The sequence below is a fragment of the Triturus cristatus genome, chromosome 1_2 (genome assembly GCF_964204655.1).
Source record: "Triturus cristatus chromosome 1_2, aTriCri1.1, whole genome shotgun sequence".
Lineage (NCBI taxonomy): Eukaryota > Metazoa > Chordata > Amphibia > Caudata > Salamandridae > Triturus > Triturus cristatus.
Window position 1 is genome coordinate 379,233,567 of NC_140580.1, and position 18,083 is coordinate 379,251,649.

The following is an 18,083-nucleotide window of genomic DNA, read 5'->3' on the forward strand; positions in this document are numbered from 1 at the left end:
AAAAATAGCTCTTGGCTGCACATGTTTTGATATATTTATGGGTGCAACGTTGACACCAGACCTTTGCTGGCGCTAACTGTTGTTTATTTCATGTAAAGTGAATTAATATTACTGCATTTTTTATTCAATATTACTACTCTTTCCTAGGTACAAAAATTGGGTTTAATGCATGGAAACTAATTACTGTACATTGAGCATGGTTTTGTTTTCATCATCATCATTAACTTTATTTGTTTTTTTCCAACCATAAAAGCACAAAAGACAATACATAAAATACATTATAAATATATGCAAAATACACAAACATTCACAATACATATAAAATCCGCTAAATTAAAAGATACAAAACCATAAACAATAAAACATTATGATAGAAAAAACCAAGAAGGATAAAAACATGTTATCCAATAAGTACATCCACCATAATCGTATCTAAATAACCCATAGAGTTTAATTTACAGCTTGACTAAAAAACAAGAAAGCAAACTTATGCCTCACTAATTTCAGACATCAAGCCAGAGATAGTCATGGACTTAGCTCTTATGACTCAGCCCCACTGAAGATATTAGTCAACCGCACAAACTACCACTTGTCTTGTCTCCGTGGATAAAAGTCTGAGCACCTTGAGAAAATGTCCGCTGCCGAGCTGTCTACATATTGGGATGATCCAGTAATGCCTGGGCCAGGCATAACCAGGGCAAAATAAGTTACATGTGAAAAAGAAAGAAAAAAGAAGTTAAATGTGAAGGGTCACTTCTGCCAAATGGCATATTGAGCAGACTCGACTATGGAAACGCCCTCTACGCGGGAGCCCCGACCAAACTCATCAAACGACTGCAACGCATCCAAAACGCCTCGGCACGACTGATCCTTGACGTACCATGCCACGGCCACTTCACCCCCAACTGAGAAACCTGCACTGGCTGCCTGTCAACAAGAGGATCACCTTCAAGCTCCTCACCCACGCACATGAGGCAGTCCACAAGACCGGCCCAGCCTACCTCAACAAATGACTTTCCTTCTACACCCCCAACCGCCAGCTCCGCTCCACCGACCTCGCACTCGCCACTGTCCCGCGCATCCGAAGAACAACCACCGACGGGAGGTCCTTCTCCCACCTCGCTGCCAAGACATGGAACACTCTCCCATTGAACCTACGACTGACCCAAGACCTGCTGACCTTCAGGAGGCTACTCAAGACCTGGCTGTTCGATCAGTAGCGCCCCCTCCCCCCAGCGCCTTGAGACCCTCACAGGTATGTGGTGTGCTCTACAAATGTTGTTTGATTGATTGATGGTGCTACTAACAGCATTGTCTTTGTATTTTTCACCCCTCATGGAACTCTAAATGAAGACCTGGAGGTACGTACTGGCAATATAACTCAGGTGCTTAATGCTCTTGCTACAGACATGTGTGTAACCTGATAGTCACAGGTTTTAACAACCATAAAATATCTTTGAAAGTTAATGTGTGATATGCATGCAGGTGGTTTGTATAATTATATTAATAATGACTGTGTATATAACACCCAAAAGAAACTGGACTACTTCGATCATATAATATTAGATATTAATTGCAACCCGCCACACTGGTGCAAATGTGCTGTAGATTTCAAATCAATGGGTGTTTAAGTTGCCGCACCTTGCTGGTTCCATGCTTATATCTGCAGCAGGTGCATAACCCAATGATCCATGTACTCGGGTAGGAAACTGCTGAGAAGCAAGTTACTCATCGTGTTGCAGTAAAAATGCTGCAACACTGCACTTCTCTGCTGCATTTTATTGGGACAAGAACACATGAACTACAACTTACACACAGAGCTCTGCAGCGGGCATATTATATTACTTACAATGTGCTTTAAATAGCCATGTATATTTATTGACTGTATTTAAACCAGATGCATCATATATGTCCGGAAATAATAGTTGCTGCTGTCTCCCATTATTCTTCAGATATCAAAACCTGTATTTTTTTTTTAGCAATAAATGCTTTATCCGTTTTTCGAAAGCAGGTGAAGCTCAAAGCCTTACATATTTGTTCACATTTCTTTTATTTCAATATAATTTTTATTGTTTTTTACAACATATAACATATAACGTATAATCGTCAACACTTTATCGTTACAGGGTGGCAGCCCAAACTGGCTGTGTTATTGGTAGTAAAGTTACAGATTATATGTGCTTGGCTGTCCCCCTATCCACTGTTCCAGTAAGAGGAAAGGAATGAGTGAAGGGGGAAAGAAATAAGAATTAAGGTATTTTAACAGTGTGCTCATTTGCCTCTCTTCCCTAACGCCAACAGGCAAGGTAGTCGAGTTTCCATCTTCCAGCTGCCTAACTTCTCACTCGGTTTTCTCAATCAGTAGACATTAAAATATAAAATACAGCCAACACTAAAAATAGGTGTGGCCGCAAACTTCCTCTTTTCTTGCTGTTTGGAAGTTAAGTTACCATTGAACCTGTGTGCTTTGCATTTATAATTCTACTACTCTGTGTAGAGTTTTTCTGTGTTCTGTAGAGTTTGGCGTTTGTTTGGTTCAAATATTTTGTATTGTTTTAGCAGAGTAAGAAGTGTCGCCTTGGCACTATTGTTCTTTACTTGTTCGGGATACTTTGTTTCCCCGCAGGAAGCAGGAGGTTAAAAGATCAAGTCTGTCTTGAAGTTGCTTCTTTGTATCCCCTTGTTCCAGAGACAATCTAAACTGTTAATGTATTTATTTAACACAGGATGTACTGCTGAGGGAGCCTTTTCTGTAAAGGAGTTTACTGGTACATTTGTAGCATATCTCTCCTAATAAAAGTGGGAGGAGTGCTGGGCCTTTTCAATCAGTTTTTACTTAGAGGCCTGTATTTGTGGATATAAAGCATTATTTTTCCTAACATAAATGTTTGAATGCTGCCTCTTAACGTGAAGAATTTGCTTTATATATGCAATTGCTTGTGTTTTTTTGAGTAGAGAAATGTGTTTTTATTTTTTTAATTATATTTGTGACTAACCTTGAAAACCTAAATATACTAAGTGTCTGTAGGGGTTTAACTCCTCGTGGGCTTATCTAATTAACTATTCTCATGAATGAAAAACAGACACCAGCAGTGACATGTCTCAAGCTGAAGAGCTGGTGGTTTTAGAAGGAACAACTGTGAGTTTTTTGGAGAAATTGTTGTTAAATCAACAGTAGAAAATGACTTTTTAAAAAGTGGCTACTGATATTGGCATCTTTCTTGCAACTGCCATATCAAAGTCTTTAACACGAACAGGATGGGGTAATTCCCCGCAGCAGGTGGAAGAGTGCATGGTGGAAAACGACAAATGAATATAGAGGACATACTGATGGATTCCCCTCAGGAATCAGGGGGTGACCGTTCAACCAGCTGCCAGTGGGTCCATTCCCTTCCTTGCACTAGGGCTTAAGACACACGGCTATGCCTCTGTATAGGTCACGGTATCTCATGTCAAATAGTGTGAAAGAGGTAATGATTTATAAGAAATGCTATGCAAGTGCATTCAGTATGTCCACTGTTTTTTCATGACGTGGCAACAGTAGTGGAAATACACCTTTTATCCTACCCAACGTACACCTTGTCCAGAAACCGTGCAAGCTTCCCTTCTTCAGGGGATAGGTGCGGGGAGGAAAGCACCAGAACAAGTTTTGCCCATCACAGGACACATACAAATCAGACAGCAGTAGTGCAAGCTTTGCTTCCCCACAGAAAAGGCACAGGAAGGCAGTAGCAAAGCAAGCTTCCCTGCCTACAGAAGGCATGAAGTACAATCTTCTGTTCCCTTCAGAGCTTCTTCAGAAGAATAGAGGGGTACAAGCTTCCATCACTCACAGAACATGTACAGGTAAGGCATCAGTGACATGTTGGTCAGACAGATCTCTGGTGCTTCACTCACTGGGCGGAATGCGTAGATGGATGAGTGAGTGAATAAGTAAGTTCTGAAACTGTTCTTAGGCGATGTTCCACGTCAGCATCATCAACACATTCCTGTTGCCAGACCCTGTTGATTGTTTTCACGCCTTCATTTTCCACTCAGTGCTTAATTTGAGGCGGTGGTTGCCGGTGGGGGTAGTCGGCACACATTTTTGGAGCCCAGCACTTATTTTTTTCTCATCTGAAATATCCCGAGAGGAAGAGAGGGAAAAATATTCAAAGTGGAAAGACAGGGGAAGAGAGGGACGAAAAAACTGTTACAAAGGGCGAAAACAAGCACCGGAAAGAGTGAGATACATGGGCCCGGAGAGCTTAGTAGTGGATGAATAAAGTGGCCTGGGTGCATTTGGGACCACGAATCCCGGGAATTCGGCGCGCCGATATTCAATTGCACCAGCAGCAGGCTTCTGAGCAGAGACCCGGGCACTGGCACTCTTTCATTTTACATGCACTGATTGTAATTCGGATTAGCCCAGTCACACCCTAAGTAACTCCATATTACCTACACACTCCAAAATGGGTTTCAAGAAGCCCAACGAGAATGGGAGCATTTTCCATATCCAAGGTCTGAGGTAAACCGAGGAAATTAAATATAGATATTTTTCATCTACTCCGAGTTTTACATCCTGATTTAGACCTTTGCCATCTTTTAATGCACGCTTTAGAGTCAGTACTACAAGTCCCAGAATGTAAACCCTGGCCTGTCACCTGGAGAATTCTGGGTGTAGGTAGGGTTATTATTCCAACTATTAATAGTTTCTGTGCGTAAAGCAGGGGAGTGTCTGTGTGTACATTACGCTTTCCCAGAAGCCCCTGCCCCTGAGGGAGTGTAATTGTGTAGGGGGGGGGGGGCGCTGCTGTGGGCGGGTCTCGCGGCCTGCTAGAGGCTCTGGCTGAGCAGGAAGTGCTGCACAGACCCGTCGGAGCAGCGCAGGACAGGAGCGCAGCCCTCGGCCTCAGCAGCAGCCCCGCCCTTCCTCCGCCTCTCCCGGAGACTGCTGCTGCGTCGAGATCAGAAGGGATCCGAGAGAGCGCAGGACAGCTGCTGCCGAGACAGAAACACCCGCCGCCGAGGGTCCCCAGAAAAGCCTAAGGTACGTCTGCCGGCTAGCCTCTGGCTGCGGGAATGTCCATTTCTCAAAGTTTAGGGGGGGTAGTTGGTGGAAGTTGTCAATATTTTGATTTTTTTCTTCTCAGATCTTCCTTGCGGGTTATATTAATACTGTGGTTGTAATCCAAACTCGATGGTTGGCTGGTTTCGGTTGTTGACGAGGGGTTGATAGGTTATTTAACACCCTCCCCGTTGGCCTTGCCCCACCTGTCCGCCCTCCGCGGCCAACTTCTGTCCGTTCCCCTGGCAGCGCCATGTTTGCACGCCGGGTTTAGACTGCTGGGTGCCCGAGTGAGAGTAAGCCTGCGATCTTCATAGTGTAAATCTTCGTTTCTTTTCGGTTCCTTAAAGGACCCTTGAGCTGGGAGCAAACGACAGACCGTCCAACGTACATTTCAGGAGGCTGCAGGGCGAACCCCAGCTGGTTCAAATTGATAGCGCCCCCCCACCTCCATCGGTTCACTCCCGACTAAAAGAGTTCCTACGGCTCTCCCTTCAGACGCTTAAAACTCCCGAGTCCATCGTAAGCAAGACTGACAGACGGAAAGCTTCCCTAGCTAGGGGCTCTTGGGGCTGCTGGATTGCAACTTGTCTGCGTATCTGCCATCTCCCCAGGCCCCCGATTGGCATTTCTGACCCACTCGGTTCTTATTATCTTCATTGTGTGTGTTTACTGAAGCGCCTAAAATGTAGCGCTTACAAATCCGTACGTAATTGAACGAAACTAAGGCAGGGAACAGTCTTCTACCTGCCCGGGAGTCATTCGTTTGAAACTTTCTTCGGAGCTGCAGACGAGAGTGCGCCGCTTGTGTAGCTGCTGGGTGTGACCTGGGCTGACCATCGGAGCAGCCCCGCCCACTGTGTAAACACCTCCATGGGTTTCACAAGATCCGCGGACTCGCAAGAGGGCTTTTCTACCCAATGATCAGGAAACAAGTTAATGGTGATTGCCACAGGCCTCGTTTCAGAATACTGTACTTTTCAAAGGCAGTTTTAGGAAATGTGGGCAGCTGTAGGGAAGTGGCTCTTGTGAGGATAGGTCAAAGGTCACCCAAGAGGAGGGCGTCGCCAAGGAATTCTGGACTGACAGGCATTTCACTGGCACCTTTAGAAGGCTATTTCGAGCGCCTCCTTTGCAGGGAATTTTAGTTCCATATTCTTTCCTGCTATTACTATTGTATTTTTAACGAAAGAATGGTTTCAGTTCTCCTAACTTGAGCATTGCGTGGCACTTTAATGTTTAAGGGTCTTTGCCTGATCTATTGTGAAAGGGAGTGAATCTAACTGCATATAGTATACACTGGGGACTAAACCACTTACTGTATGTAGTACGGGCAGTGCTTTAAATTAGCAGGATATTTACTTCTTTAAATTGAAAGATATTGTAATTGCAATTATATAGCGCTTACTAGCCCTGACGAGGCGTCAACGCGCTTTTTCATAGAGTAGCTCGCTACTTCGGCATCCAGTGTTGGATTAGTATAGTGAAATATGAAAGTCTGTTTGAGTGGTATAGGTTAGGCAGTTATTTGGATTGAGAAGGATAGTGAAGGGATAAAAGAGGGAAATGGTTTGCATTTATATAGCGCTTGTTACCGTTGATGGGGTGTTGAAGCGCTATATATTATATTCTTTATGTTATTAATTCTTTATTTGTTCAGATCTCTTTATATACCAATCGTAAGTAGTGTTTTTAGAGACCAGACTGCTCAGAAAGTATGAAAGGGCCAAGATCAGTGGTCGAAGTGCATTTAAAAAACGTATGAGAACAATGATGTGGTGCGCAGGTTGGTACGGTGTATGAGCATAGGGGCGGGGTCAAAGGCGTGGCTAAAAAAGCAAACTATTCTGTAACTTTTCGGTCTTTTACGTTCACATAACTACATATAAAATAAGGCACAGATTAAATGCAACATAAGTGAATCAGTGTGAAATGCACTATCGTACATTAGGAAACCGCCAGCAGTTAATGCACTGCATGGGTCTGTGTCTGTAACCAGAGAGCCGCATAATTGAAGCCTGATGGGTGCAGTGGAGAATAGGGACTTGTGTATGTTTGGTGCTACAAGGTCCCAGTTTGTGACACAAAATACTGTGGATGTGTAAGTAGTTATTTTGAACTTGCATTGCACACAGTATGAGACAGGCTGCTACAAAAGGTGCCAAACGTTTTGAGAAAGTCTTTCAAAATATAGATTTTAGTAATACTCAAATTGTACATAGTGTATTTTGTATATTTATAATTGTTCTTTAAAGGCATACACTAGAAAGCTCAGCTGGTAACTCCCTTGCAATACTGCTCGAAAAAAATAAATCTGTCATCAGTAAGCTTCAAGTGATTCCATCAATCCAAAGCCAATACTGGCTTCCAAGCTCCCTTTACCTTTGCAGATTAACCAGTTGTGCCCATTTACATTTCTTTCAGGCAAGCAGGCACCCTGGCAAGAAGGCTTATTTTTTAGGTCTCGCCTGACCCAGCGCATGCACTGGTCTGGTGAGACTTATTGAGAGGGCTCCAAAAAGTGCTACCAGGCCAGCCTAGAGCTACAGTGAATGTGCGCGGGAGCGCGCGCCACGCTTTACCACGATTACTTTCACGCCGCTTTGATGTTTGATCGTGACCGCGATCACTTGCACGGCCGCTTTGCATGGCCAATAGGTCTCGCTTTTGGGACCTTATAAGTATTTAGTTATGCAACTGTTGCGTGGCTAAACACTTATAAGGTCCCAAAGGCGAGACCTATTGGCTATGCCAATGCTTGTGCTGTCTGCCGCCCCTCCCTTTGTTTCACAGCACAGGAAACTCCCGCCTAACATTTTAGCTGAAGCATTTCAGCTCTCAGAATTAACCATCCCGGAACAGTTGCATTTTTGCCAAAACTCGGGGAAATGGTAAGGATTTTGGGGGCCCCGGGCAAAACATAATTTGGTGCTTCTGCTCACAACAAATGTGAATTTATTATACATTTTCAACTCAATCATTACCTCGCAACTATTCGGTAGGATCATTGCAACCCTCTTCCTTGGCCGGCCTACCTCTGGGCACAGACCTGCAACACAGTTTCTCTCTGGCTGGCCAGCTCCAGTGAAGCAGAAAGATGAGTGGCGCGAACAAGCATGCTGCTTATGGTGCAGTGGACTGGGGTCTCGTCTTGCGGGCCTGTGTGTATATATAGAGGTTGCATTTTTAATTGATGCATTCCAGTCCTTCTGTGTGAGGAACAAGGATTCCGAGTCTGCACTACTCTGTGATTGCACTGGCCTAGCAGCGGCTCCACAAGGTCGGTGCAGTCAAGAAGGAAGCACATAATGCTGCTGGGCACTTTGACATGTGGCCTGCACTTGTGGGCTACCATGAGGCCCTACCTGGATGAAAGCTGTCTCCCGCTGGACTGCACCAGAAAAGAAGAAAGTCTAGTGGTTCGTCCAAACCTTCTACCCACAATATGTGGTGTAGTTTGTCTGTCACCATCATTCAGGCATACAGTGCTGATGGGTGATTTTCTTAAGTGCAATCCCCCTGCTGTGTGGGACTGGTACTCAGTCCGGTTGGTGGTGTTGGGCTGTGATTGCACCTGTCTGTCAGTAGCTCTAAAAACAAGCATTGGCATAGCCAATAGGTCTCGCCTTTGGGACCTTATAAGTGTTTAGCAATGCAACAGATGCATAACTAAATACTTATAAGGTCCCAAAAGCGCGACCTATTGGCTATGCAAAGCGGCCGCAAAAGTGAAAGTAATCGTGGTAAAGCGCGACCCGCACACATGCACTGTAGCTCTAGGCTGGCCTGGTAGCACTTTTTGGAGCCCTCTCAATAAGTCTCGCCAGACCAGCGCATGCGCTGGGTCAGGCGAGACCTAAAGAATGAGGTGGCTAACGATGCCAATCTGTACTGCACAGTAAGCATGTCGCATATGGCATAAATGCAAAGGGTGGTGCAATTGAGCTGGTCCTATACATTTTAAAATGTTAAACACTTGCTGTATCTAACCAGAACCTAATGGGTATTTTGGTTTAACTGGCATTATTTCTCAGGTAGACAGTAATGTGTGGGCATCCTGGATTGGACAACAAAAGTGAAAATAAGTTAAAAAAAAAAAAAGCTGCTTATTTAAAACCTGTATACAGCCTAGGGCTGTCAAAGATGCCTAACACTCTGCCCATGCCTTAAAACGTCTCTGTGGTCCCGCCCACTTCGACCAATACCCAAGAACATTAGAGCAGTTTAAAGACAGCGTGTCATAGGGACTACCAGTGATTTTCTTTTCCTGAAGTGTCTGGTTCCTGTTAACTACACAGCATTTCCAGCATTGTATGTCCATGCTGGTTATAGGGGCTGACTCATTTCAAAGTTATGCTGACTTCTAATGATTGAGGCCTCAAGCTATACTGCTTCTAAGTTGGATTTTTTTCTGTCTACGATTTCATGCTTCTTCTGCTGCAAGCCTTCAATATAACCTTTTTAAAGGTTTATGGTATTTTTTTTGTTTAAAGTGGCAGCTGCAGGAATGCAGTGTTCAGGCCACTTTCTTCCTCCAGGCGTATTTCCTTTTAGGTGAGGACTTTCATTGGAGGTAGCATTTTTAATGCTTTCACCAAGGTTTTGTAAACGCGTGCTTATCTTCCTGGACTCTGCTGAATTTTGCCGCTCATCCCTAATGCCCACTATCAGTGCAGCTTGAAGGGGCCACCAGCTAATCAAGGCAGCCACCTATAGTCTCTTGTTTTCCTTCGAACTGGCTTAGCTGTTTTTTGAAAGAAAAGGTCATGTGGTTAAAAACTTGTTTGTGGTTTAATTTTAATTCCCTGTGGTGTAACTTACAGAAGGTTATTCTGTTAGGCCAAGAAAGGAGAATATGAACAAACTAACCTCTTAGGCACACTTAATGCAACGGCTCGGCCTGTACATTAGCACGACCCAGAGCCCTATACACGTTTGTGTACAAAGCAGTCATGGGGATATTCACCGGGTCCCTCCCTGATATCCTGTCCACTACACCCCCGCCTTCACCTAAGATCAGCAAACGAAAACAGACTAGTCCCTCCCAAACCACCCTGAGCTGCATCTAGTGTCGGTTCTTCCACCTTTTAGGCCTTCTGCAGCGGCACTCGCTCCCACCAGCCCTTGGCAGTAAGCCCTTCACTCCAGGAGGTCAAAAGTGCTTTAACAGGTCATCTGCTGTTAGAAAACAAAGTGTGATCAGATCACCCCTCATCACATAAATACTGTATATAAATATATATTTATGTATATACGTCTAATTAGACTTAGATATGGTCTTAGAGGATCGGCTGTCCTTTGCGTCAGTGGTCTAACAAAGCCTTCTGCTAAGGCGCCGACCCGTGTTCATTTTCCAACACCTGGTGGACTCCATTTATCCTGACAGTCAGTCAAACTAGAAAAAGAAGTACCTCTTGGAAATCTATACTTGTGCTGCCATGCTTATAAAGTTTAAAAAAGCTGATACAGGTTTATATTTCTCTTCAATTAACATAATGAAGACAGCTTGATTGCAAATTGAAAGCTAGCAGTTTGGGAGGGCTGAATGGTGGAAAATGAGAAGGGACTATTGTGAAATTAATTGAGTGGAGGGTTCCTGGAAGCCTTGAATGTGGAGCTAAATTTTCAAAGAGGAAGCACTGACTGGGAGTGTAAATAGGAAAATGTGTGTGACAGGCTGTAGTCGAAACACATTGCTCTTACCATTTCACTCCAGATGAGGAATCAAAATTTCCTTCAAAGCCATATACCCCCAATGAAATAGGTTACATGGAGACCATATTTTGCAAATCCAAAGCCATGTAGAAAATAATAATTATTTCTTCTTATACGGAATGGCACAGAAAAAAGGTTGCAAACAAGAAATTTGTGGTGAAAATGTTGTTTCCTCTCATGGTAAACCTCATAATTGTGGTTTAATAAATCAATGTTGTGCTCCCAAAGGGTCTAGCCCACGGAGAGTATAATTTCAGATAAAGCCCATAAATAGAGATTAAAATTAATTATATATATTTTTTAATAAAGATAGGACAACCAGTGACACATCAAAAATCGACATCCATATTTGCTCATCATTCTTCACCTCGGTTTTGACCCTTTATTGCTTAGTCTGTTTCTGTTACCGATACAGGCATAGCACATTGGTGTCTTAGAACAGTCTGCCCTGGTTCTTGTGTCCCTTCCTGCCCCAATCCCACCCCTTCTTTAGTACCTTTTTTTTAGGTCTCGCCTAGTGTTGTAGCGCATGCGCTGCTTGCTCTGCGAGAACTGTTTTGATAGTGGAGTGGATGCTCTGCCCATCCTTTCTATTGGCCGGCGTCATCCTTTATGGTAAACGCTGGCCTCCGATTGAAAGTGAGGCTTTTTGGTGACTGCCCTGTCTCCTTTAGGCCCCGCCCATCCGGACTCGATCGTGTACTTGCAGCGTTATCCTGTCTCCTTCAATTAGTCGGTAAGTACTCTTTTACGCTATGCTATTTGAACTGGTCCTAGGACCTGAGCACGTTCTCCACTCTGCTGATGAGCTGCAGGCCCGGGCCGCCGTCAAGCAGGAGCCAGAGTGGAGCGACGGCGACCTCTCCTCGTTCCTGCCCTCGTAGATTGCCGCCTGTGAGAGCTTGTTCTGTGGATGCTTCTAATTAGAGACAGCAGGCCGACTGGAAAGCACAGTAAATCTGCCTGTGTTTGGGTTTATGGATGTGTTGGTTTGATCCAGCTATTTGTCTGACCCGCTTTGTTAGTCGAGCCTTATGAGCTGTTTTATGGACTCTTGCCGAGTGTGGGAAAGCACAGGCAGAAATATTTCCAGCTTGTAGATCATGTGCACTGTAATTGTGCAGCCGTGTAGTATACACTCTCCGACACAGATGAATTTCCAAGACTTGTTCTTGTCAAAATCCACCATGGCCATGTATGATGCTTTATTACTTAAAGGTGGGCACGCTTCGGCCAGCGTTGGGAACACTCTACCTCCCTGCCACTATTTTGGTTTGCGTTGTATTTTTGGACTTTGTTTTTACCAGCTTGCATTGTGCACTTTTCAAGCTTTGGTACTACTATTTGATAGCATTAGCGTTCACAGTATAGCCAGTACAGTTTACCAGATGGATATTTGATTGTGCCTCTGCCAATATGTTTAGATTTACCAAAGATTGTGCAAACACTGCTTCCTAATTTGAAACAGTCCAGCAAGGCATTTTATTCTTGAGTTGCTTCATCAGACTTTCCTGGTCACATCGTTAAAGCTCATAATTTTGACAAACGTATCCTTCAAATAACTGGAAAATTTTAAGCCTCTTGAGAATTTCATGATCATAGAAAAGTAGATATGAGCGTTGGCCAAGTGCTTTTGTGCGTTCATGAAACTTCAGTGACCACTTTATATATACGAATTAGTGAGAGGGTTGTATTTACTTTATCACGCATGACATAATGCTGGCTCTTCATTTTTGTTAAAAGACTTCGCTTGTTTCTAGGTACAGGGAAAGCTTCCCATTTGCATCCAGTTTTGCTACTCCTTTCTAGCCTTGAGAACGGCCTTCACGGCCACCTTCCACCTGCTCCCCTTGGTTCTGCCTCCTTTGTTTCTGCCCACCGAGCAGAGCGTTTTGTGTTTGTAACAGGTCATTGTGTTTGTAGTATTTGCTTGCAGAGCCTCAATAATGACAACATAAATCCATGTTATGGTTTGATTGAATCACATTTCTGCAGTCAATTGGGCTGATTTTGATCTCAGACTGGCAAAGCATCTCTTTTCAGGAGATGGGAGGCATTGCATTTGCTACTGAGTCCAGAGGAGCTGTGGGTGTTGTTTGGAAAGTTCTGGGTGGCTAAGTGAACGAGAACTGTAAAAGCTTGAGGAGAGAACTGATGGAGTTCTTTTAAAGGAGGCCCCAAAGGTGAAACATAACCTCCGTTCATCACTGCCTTCCACCTCCCATCAAGACCCCGGACCCTGAGCCTCCTCAGACTGGTATTTGCTCATGGGCAGGCATGGCCTGGGGTTCCAAGCAATGGCTGGCCAGGCACCGAGTGTGGGATCTGCGTGCTGCCCGGTGCCGCTGCCGTATGATAGCTAGTTGCAGGAAAGTTGCCAGACTAGTGTTCCAGTTACCTTCTGCTACTGATGTGGTTTGAGCCTGTGTTGAGGAAGGACAGACAGAAGGCTGGCAGAGTGTGTGACACCACTGATCACTATGTGCAGGCAAACCCAATGCCCCAATATTTTTAGAACTACCTTGCAATATGGAAATGCAGCATAAGGAATTCTGGGCATATTGTGGTACTACATTTAGTATGCTTTGGCTTTTAATTACGATTGCCGTTTTTGAGTAAACAAACTTCAGCTTAACATATTTTTCAGTCAATCGTTGGTTAAGGACTAAATAATTCTGTTACCTTTTCCAGCTACCGCCCAGGGAAGCTGACATTCTCGATTTTCCTTTCAATTTGTTGGATTGTAGAAGTGCAAACCCTGTAGTATTAATTTGATTGATAACATTAATTATAAGTTCTCTGCATATGAAGTAGAAAAATGTTGCGAAGTGGCAAAAAGCAACGCTTATTGGTGTAGTAAACAATGTAAAAGCATTTAATGTACTTCCAGGCAAATATCACATGCCATTAAAATGCTGTTTACTATAATTATTACATAATGTTATATATTGCTGAGTAGCAGTAACCGGTAAGAACACCAATGGGTGTATAAACTAGGCTCGGCAGTACTGGTCCACGCTGGCATGCAAATGAAATACCTGTACCAGAGCCCGGAGAGCCTGTTTTTGTCAGACTGCGGAGACTGTTTCCTGGACAGAAAACCGCAGAGGTGATATCATTTTTAGTTAAATAACACAAATCCTTTTGTGGTAAAGAAGTAGTAAATGCTATTTTTAAGAGAACTTTGTTTTGCTATTGAAGCGGACCGCAGTACCTTCAGGGAAGGATCACTTTTTGATCCAATACAAGGCAGGTTCAAAAATTATATTTTTTCGTCTCCTGCAAACCACGCCAACCACCCACTGCCATTGATAGAGCGAACATTTGATGTAATATGTCCTATCACCCAAATTTCCAGGACATCGATATACAATAATGGTTAAAGCCTTCGACTAAAAAATCATCATATTCAATAAATTAAATGTTACTTCATTACTAGTCTCTTGCAAACTTCATACACTCTTCAGAGCACCTGGTGTACCTGCAGGGAAGTTGCGGTGATGGGGTATTCAAATGGTGGGGGCAGAAGGATATTTGTGTTGGTCGGTTACTGTAACTGAACCCAAAATTCCTTTTGTCGAAAAAAGGTTAATGGCATGAGTCCAAGCTTTTTATAATTTCACCCAAGCAATGCGGTGTATAAATCCTACCTGAAAATGTCCCTGTTTAGTTCTAAAATACCAGTTTGAACTACTTTAATAATATTTTCCGGTCGTATTGTTTTGCTGTCTCTTGTTTTTTTAGGTCGAGCCTAGCTGCTCTGCGAGGCCTGCTGTATTCAGGTAGGGACTTGAAGCTCTGCCCACTCTCCGCCCATATTTTTCATTGGCTTGTATCCTTGTCCACTGTAAACTGTGGCTGTTCATCGGTCAATAGGCTTAGTAGTCCCTCCTTAGTACCGCCATGTCTCATTTTGTAACCTCCCATGGTGACACCCACCATTTAGTGTGTTTTACTCGGTAAGCTTTAATTACAGCCTCAGTGCACTATTTTCTCAAATAGCTGTGTCCTGCCTGCTCTTGCAGACAGGACACGCTCTCTCTTAGTGCTTTTTAAAAGTTTTTATACTACAGGCGCCAAACGCATTTGCAATGCAATAGGTCTTGCATTTGCGAGAGTTTAAGCTATTGGCACAATTCAATTTATTTATATGATTTGAAAACCACGCATAAATAAAAGGAATTGTCATTTACAATGCCAATAGCTCAAACTCTCATAAATGCGAGACCTATTATATTGCAAATGCTTGTTTAGGTGTGCCTTAGTGGCATCTGGCCACTGTTGTCAAATAAAGATCCTCTATTGATTAGGACTTTTTAGATGTTTCAGATTTGTTGTTCGGCAAGATGGGTGAATTCTAGGGAGCACCTACTGTCACTCTCCGTTATTTGCAATCTTGAGCCAACATCTGATCTCGAAGTGATGCATTGAGTTCTATAGACCATCAACACCACTTCAATTCTACTTACTTACTTGAAATTTGAGAGAATTATCGCTGCATAATGTCAATGTCTTTTGTTTTCTATTTATTTGTTATTCTCAGTAAATAGTCTTGTGTCCAAGGCCCTAATCCTACTGGTGCTGTTAGTGGTTGTTTTCCACATTAAAAGTCCTTGCTGTTTGCACATTCTCTGTCGTGTTTCTCGGTCATGGGCATGTGTATGGCTCTGTACTGGCCTTTGGTTTCTTTTGAAGCGGTGTGACGTGCTTCATACTATTTTTTGGTTATTTTTTCTCACTCTTTGATGCTTACTCGTCTCGGAGAAGCCTATTCCCCACGCCCTGTCTCTTAGACAGTCTTTCAAATGCTAACCTCTCGAACCTGCATCCCACATTTGGAAATTCGTGTTTTGTATCAGTGAGAGATGCCTTATTTTGTGGAGAATTCTACAAATGAATTTGTGTTTTTGCAGCGTATGGCATTCTGCCGAAGATTTGCATTTTTTTGTACCCTTCTCTAGTGTGTTGACCAGCTGGTACTCCCCATGCTTGTGTGTACTTCTCAAATTCGCGCATTAGTATTGTCCTGATGGACATATGTTTCAAAGCAGCTTGGGTTATATTGGCTCGTATCCCTTTAAAGTCAAATGTAACCTTTGTAACCCTTCACGTGTGGCAATGATTTAATGACTCATTGTCAGCTGTGAGCTTCCGGAGGACTGTGACGTTGCACTCCTCCTACATAAAGGCTTGTCACGAGTCTATACAATATCTGTCTAAGTTGTGTTTAGTTGCACAAGATTTTTTTATCTGTTTACTTCAAACCAAAAACACCAGTTTTTTTTTTGTTTTCTTGTGGAAAATGAAGATAATACTCATCACAGATGTTGCTATAAATCTGACCCTCAATTTTCGACAGTTTCAGTGTCAGATTATGAGCCAGTTCAAACATTTTCATACGGTGTGTGACATGTTGGACAGAATTGAGGCTGCTATGCTGATGTCCCCTCAGATGGAAACCTGTTGAGATCAACATATTGTGATCCTAATTAAATGCATTCCACCTAAAGCATGCTTATGGTTAGTTTTAAGAGTAAGTTGAGCTGCGCAGTCTAGCTTACGACCACCAATCCAGTTCCAGTGCTGGGCCTGATTAGCAAATGTCAGAGAAGATATCCTAGTCAGAGTGCTGGAGTTGAGAAAGCGAGTGACTATTCTAGAATTTACTACCCCGTTGATGACCTCCACGTAAACCCTACTTTACGTTGGGTGGCAATTCAAGGACTCACCAGGGTGTGCATCTTGTTGGTGCGACTAAGATAGTCCGTCCATCAGGCACCTCCATATTCCTGAGGAAAAGGGTGCCTTGCAGGTGCAGCAACAACTGTGCCCATTACTCTTGTTTTTCTGTTTAATAATTTGACCATAGGCAATTCTGGCATAAGCCCAGAAGCACCTACATCTAGAGCATGGCTCATCTACTGCGGAATGTTTGAAAGCTACTGGTTTTTTTTAAAATAGAAAAACTTGAAAATTGGCTTGTTCAGTTAAACCTGTGACTACCCCCATAAACGCTAACTGGTTCGGCACCCCTAGACCGCATACTGCTCATATCCACACTTACTTCAGAATGAACTCCCCTCTCTTTCTTCCTTTTCTATATCTGTGACCGGCATACGCCTACACACATGCTTAAGTGTACCAGTTAAGCCTGTTTTATCGTTTGAACTAGGTGCGTTGAAGTAGCCTTATGACACGCTCATTGTGCTATTAAAACTAAATGAAGAAATATTGCATCAAGATGAAAAAGCATGTACAACTACAAAAAAATCTAGTGAGGTATTTTTCCTTTAGGTGTCTACAGGCCGTCACTCGCCCCCTTTTTCTTTCCTCGTTCAAACATCCCCTTTGGGCCATTCTCGTAGTACATTATGAAGCCGGTGTATAAGGAATTTGGTAGAAGTGCCTGTACTGTGGCAGATTCATGAGGAAAAGCAACATGTTGCTGCTACTGTACAAGAACTATATAAAACCATGAAGTGAGAAGTGAATCTTAAATGATATTGCTTATTTTAATAGCACTTTGTCTGCCTAAGATCCCCTGTGTGCTCATTGGGTGCTGAGGATGTGAAAGGGAGGGACCTTAATAGGGGAGGCGTAGACTAGATAGGAGAGGAGAGTAGGGTGGGTGAAGAGTGAGTGGGGTGGGTGGCGTGGTGTTTCCACAAACGCTAGCTTCTCAGGGGACCGAGTGATAGGGTATCATGAGGATCCAACATTGGGCGTCTGCTGCGCAGGGATGTTAGTGCGGTAAAGGCATTTGGTGAGGCGGTGGCAGGAGAAGACTGTAGGGAAGAGAAGATGGAAGCATTTAGCAGTCTTTAGGGCATGGATTGATTAGGAGAGCAATTCTGGCATGTCAGAGTAAATTAGGGCGCACTGTATACTTTTCTCGGTGTGGCTAAAGCAATGATTCACTTTTTTTTTTTTTTCCTTTTAAGGTGTGGTATTAGCCATATTGAAAGGTAAATTATGCAATGGCTGTCAATAATTGTGACTGTGAAACGTTTGTTCCATGTGACTGAAAACATCATGGAAACCTTTCTTTGTGACTAGCAGTGGCTATTGACACCTGGAATTTGGTTTCCTAGTCATACTATCCATTGGTTTACTTCTTGTCATCACCTGTTTGTTTTGTAGGCATTACCGTTTGCATTCCATTTTTTTCTGTTTGTTTTCTTGTTGCTGTTTTATTCTGGTTTTGTCTCATGTGAGTTGCTTTTCAGAGAGCATGACGCTCAGCCCGGTTCGCCTGCCGGTTGGGTGACTTGGCAGAGCGTCACGGATTTGTGTAGCCCTGGACCTTTGCACCCCTTGACAT

General features: G+C 43.4%; 1 protein-coding gene across 2 annotated transcripts in view; it reads left to right on the forward strand.

Annotated features, from left to right (window-relative positions):
- Positions 1–4,794: 4,794 nt before the first annotated feature.
- The window catches only part of ANXA11 (annexin A11), a 158,484-nt gene continuing 145,195 nt past the window's right edge, over positions 4,795–18,083 (forward strand). The window contains exon 1 of one of the 2 annotated variants that reach the window (XM_085604977.1): positions 4,795–5,029. The gene's annotated coding sequence lies outside the window, so the exon portion shown is untranslated. Of the gene's footprint in view, positions 5,030–14,511; positions 14,545–18,083 lie in introns of those variants that run through there. The other variant, XM_085604986.1, reaches the window with a different exon arrangement.